This window comes from Echinococcus granulosus (genome assembly GCF_000524195.1).
Source record: "Echinococcus granulosus chromosome Unknown EG_S00292, whole genome shotgun sequence".
Lineage (NCBI taxonomy): Eukaryota > Metazoa > Platyhelminthes > Cestoda > Cyclophyllidea > Taeniidae > Echinococcus > Echinococcus granulosus.
In genome coordinates, this window is record NW_020170672.1 from 26,105 (window position 1) to 31,306 (window position 5,202).

The window sequence follows — 5,202 nt, forward strand, 5'->3', positions numbered from 1 at the left end:
CTGTGGAATTGCGTAATGAGTACTGATGTCCCATCGCACTATCTGATTCCACTTTCCCCTCCTAATCTGACCGAATGCTCTCTTTCTTGGTAATGCAACTTTCAATTCTTCTTTTACATTTCCTTCCTCCTCCATCTCCTTCTTCTCCCAGTTCATGTAAATTGAGAGAGTGGATTGTTGTGGAAACACGTCATAATGCAGCAAAGGGGAAGTGTGGAGGCAAAAGTCCACAAATTTAGTAAGTTCGACGTTATAGAGGTAAGAAAAAGCTGGTCAAGTAAGTAAACAGTTGGACAGGGAAGAACTAGCTGGTCACTTCTAGCCGAAAAAATACTTCTCTCTTTCCCTTCCAGAGCGTATGAATCTTAACTGAACCACGAAGTAAATGGCAGTCAGGTGAGTGTATTTGACAGCTGACGAGGGTTGATGTTACCCGATTAACGCACCTTGGTAATTCAGTGGAGAGTAGCATTGAGAAGGCATCTAAAGGAACTAAACTGCCAGTGTAAATGTATACTTGCAGAAGTAATAAAAACGTTAATGAAATGCCTCCCTTCCCTTCCTCCACTCGCCAATCTCACCTCTCCCGTGATCTCATATGCATTCCTGAGTCACTGCTGCTGCCGTGTTCTACATGGCTACAGTGGAGTGTAGTCTGCCACATCGCACAATCTGATTGTACTCTGCCCTCCTCATGTGACCAAATGCGCTGTCACATCATGCTCCTCCCCGCCCCTACCGCTATCTTCTCCTCTCATCATCGCCAAAACAGTGTACGTGGGTGGGCGATGGCAAGAAATGCATCAATCAAACTACCGACAAATCAACTGCCTAGGTTTTTTGCGACCGAGGTTTGTGACTCCTACTAGGGTAGAAAATTTGCCACCAGAATGAATGCAGTTACACAGGAAATGAGCTAGACGGTTGAAGGAGTCTTAATAAACTGCTGTTTTCAACATACTTGGAGATGAGGGTGGCATGTGGAAGCGACATCATTGAAGCAAGGCCTATTTACCAGGTAATAAATTTTCACAATGAATTGAAAGCAACCGCTTAAGCAGTCAAATCGTGACAATTAGATTCACGTCAAGTGGATTGGGATGAAGAGTAAAGGAGAGGGGTGGAATCAAATTTATGATTGATGATTGATTTATGATTGACTTCATTCTGCTTACATAAACACCTTCTAATGGTTGTTCTCTTCTAAAGGTTAATCTATATTTTGCGAAATGACACAGTCATTTGCGTTTGTAGAGAAGGGGATTACACGTGTCACGTATGCGTGACGCTAGTGGTGAACGTATAGAGTAGCACTGAATGGTAGGGAAGAAGGCTTTATGCGCTTACAGGCATCGACATTTTTGACTTCTTTACCCATTTAAGGATTACGGGTGGCCAAAAAGTTGGCTTGGTGTTTACCACAGCTCGGTACATCCACCACCGGTTATGTAGAAGGACTGGTGAAATGTCGTCGTTATTGAGGTGCGCAACACTGAATTACTGCAAGCTAGCTGACCAATGACTTATCCCCATTGTTGTGCCTACTCATCCTCGCCCCACACCGAAGCGCTGCTCACAAGATGCGATGTCGGTTAAAGCAGACTGTCGGATGTGACGATACGATTGATGTCTGTCTGCTTTATGGTTGAATTTGACCTCGGTGCCCCCAGCCTCGCACAGACATTTCATCAAAGCCACACAGCAACTGAAGAGGGTGTAGTGGGACTACAATCGCAAGTAACATCAAGTCAGATCACAATCATGCAGAAGTGTCTCAATGGCCTTTGTCACATCTCTGTGACATCAGGGACGGTTGACACTCCACTCATTGTATTCACAAAGAAGTGGAAGTTTGGTGTCACTCATCTAAAGCAGGTAGGAATGACCTGCTAAGGGGAAGTGTCAGCACCAGCATACACTAGGTAAATGATGAATTGGCCAGTTTATTTACTTCTGGGTGAATGATTCGGAAACCGATAAATTAGGAGATAAAAATGGACTTTTTGAAACTGACACCGTGTCCTTCCCTATTTTACCTCCTCAATTTACCCAACCTCGCGCTATCTGCGTATCAACTCTAGTCAAGAAGACAACTGTCAATTTATTCCACTTCTAAAAGCAGAAAAACTCCACCTTCTTTATTGGACCAATCGCAGTGGTTAGACGGTGCATGACTGAATTGGTCGAACAGAAGGAGGAAAAGCTTTCTGCCAACTTCTGTACGAACCGTTTCCTCTAATATTATATATTAAAGGCTACGATGCCTTCTGTTCTGCTTCTTCCCGCACCTCATCAACCATCTAACTAGCTCTCCCTCATTCCCATCTGGTCGCTTCAATGCGTCCACTAAGTAACCAGCGCTGTAGCTATTAATTCATATAAGGTGTGCAGTGGTGGGCGAAACCACGTAATGTGCTTTCTTTCTCAGCTCAATCTGATTAGCCCTTCCACTTCGGAGCCACAAGAAAAATGCCTGATCCACACATGCTTCTGTTATTTGCACAAAGGCCTCTTTTTCCAGTGAGTCTGGGCAACAGCCCTGAATCGGCTCAAATGTTTCTACTTTATCATAGAGAAAGGGGAGCAAGAGTGGAAGGATACTGCTTTGGCCCCAATCTCCCTCTCATTCCAATGCCAGGCATACGCCCAAGTGATGGCTGTGACGGTCCATCTCCTTCTTCTCCCAGTTCATGTAAATTGAGAGAGTGGATTGTTGTGGAAACACGTCATAATGCAGCAAAGGGGAAGTGTGGAGGCAAAAGTCCACAAATTTAGTAAGTTCGACGTTATAGAGGTAAGAAAAAGCTGGTCAAGTAAGTAAACAGTTGGACAGGGAAGAACTAGCTGGTCACTTCTAGCCGAAAAAATACTTCTCTCTTTCCCTTCCAGAGCGTATGAATCTTAACTGAACCACGAAGTAAATGGCAGTCAGGTGAGTGTATTTGACAGCTGACGAGGGTTGATGTTACCCGATTAACGCACCTTGGTAATTCAGTGGAGAGTAGCATTGAGAAGGCATCTAAAGGAACTAAACTGCCAGTGTAAATGTATACTTGCAGAAGTAATAAAAACGTTAATGAAATGCCTCCCTTCCCTTCCTCCACTCGCCAATCTCACCTCTCCCGTGATCTCATATGCATTCCTGAGTCACTGCTGCTGCCGTGTTCTACATGGCTACAGTGGAGTGTAGTCTGCCACATCGCACAATCTGATTGTACTCTGCCCTCCTCATGTGACCAAATGCGCTGTCACATCATGCTCCTCCCCGCCCCTACCGCTATCTTCTCCTCTCATCATCGCCAAAACAGTGTACGTGGGTGGGCGATGGCAAGAAATGCATCAATCAAACTACCGACAAATCAACTGCCTAGGTTTTTTGCGACCGAGGTTTGTGACTCCTACTAGGGTAGAAAATTTGCCACCAGAATGAATGCAGTTACACAGGAAATGAGCTAGACGGTTGAAGGAGTCTTAATAAACTGCTGTTTTCAACATACTTGGAGATGAGGGTGGCATGTGGAAGCGACATCATTGAAGCAAGGCCTATTTACCAGGTAATAAATTTTCACAATGAATTGAAAGCAACCGCTTAAGCAGTCAAATCGTGACAATTAGATTCACGTCAAGTGGATTGGGATGAAGAGTAAAGGAGAGGGGTGGAATCAAATTTATGATTGATGATTGATTTATGATTGACTTCATTCTGCTTACATAAACACCTTCTAATGGTTGTTCTCTTCTAAAGGTTAATCTATATTTTGCGAAATGACACAGTCATTTGCGTTTGTAGAGAAGGGGATTACACGTGTCACGTATGCGTGACGCTAGTGGTGAACGTATAGAGTAGCACTGAATGGTAGGGAAGAAGGCTTTATGCGCTTACAGGCATCGACATTTTTGACTTCTTTACCCATTTAAGGATTACGGGTGGCCAAAAAGTTGGCTTGGTGTTTACCACAGCTCGGTACATCCACCACCGGTTATGTAGAAGGACTGGTGAAATGTCGTCGTTATTGAGGTGCGCAACACTGAATTACTGCAAGCTAGCTGACCAATGACTTATCCCCATTGTTGTGCCTACTCATCCTCGCCCCACACCGAAGCGCTGCTCACAAGATGCGATGTCGGTTAAAGCAGACTGTCGGATGTGACGATACGATTGATGTCTGTCTGCTTTATGGTTGAATTTGACCTCGGTGCCCCCAGCCTCGCACAGACATTTCATCAAAGCCACACAGCAACTGAAGAGGGTGTAGTGGGACTACAATCGCAAGTAACATCAAGTCAGATCACAATCATGCAGAAGTGTCTCAATGGCCTTTGTCACATCTCTGTGACATCAGGGACGGTTGACACTCCACTCATTGTATTCACAAAGAAGTGGAAGTTTGGTGTCACTCATCTAAAGCAGGTAGGAATGACCTGCTAAGGGGAAGTGTCAGCACCAGCATACACTAGGTAAATGATGAATTGGCCAGTTTATTTACTTCTGGGTGAATGATTCGGAAACCGATAAATTAGGAGATAAAAATGGACTTTTTGAAACTGACACCGTGTCCTTCCCTATTTTACCTCCTCAATTTACCCAACCTCGCGCTATCTGCGTATCAACTCTAGTCAAGAAGACAACTGTCAATTTATTCCACTTCTAAAAGCAGAAAAACTCCACCTTCTTTATTGGACCAATCGCAGTGGTTAGACGGTGCATGACTGAATTGGTCGAACAGAAGGAGGAAAAGCTTTCTGCCAACTTCTGTACGAACCGTTTCCTCTAATATTATATATTAAAGGCTACGATGCCTTCTGTTCTGCTTCTTCCCGCACCTCATCAACCATCTAACTAGCTCTCCCTCATTCCCATCTGGTCGCTTCAATGCGTCCACTAAGTAACCAGCGCTGTAGCTATTAATTCATATAAGGTGTGCAGTGGTGGGCGAAACCACGTAATGTGCTTTCTTTCTCAGCTCAATCTGATTAGCCCTTCCACTTCGGAGCCACAAGAAAAATGCCTGATCCACACATGCTTCTGTTATTTGCACAAAGGCCTCTTTTTCCAGTGAGTCTGGGCAACAGCCCTGAATCGGCTCAAATGTTTCTACTTTATCATAGAGAAAGGGGAGCAAGAGTGGAAGGATACTGCTTTGGCCCCAATCTCCCTCTCATTCCAATGCCAGGCATACGCCCAAGTGATGGCTGTGACGG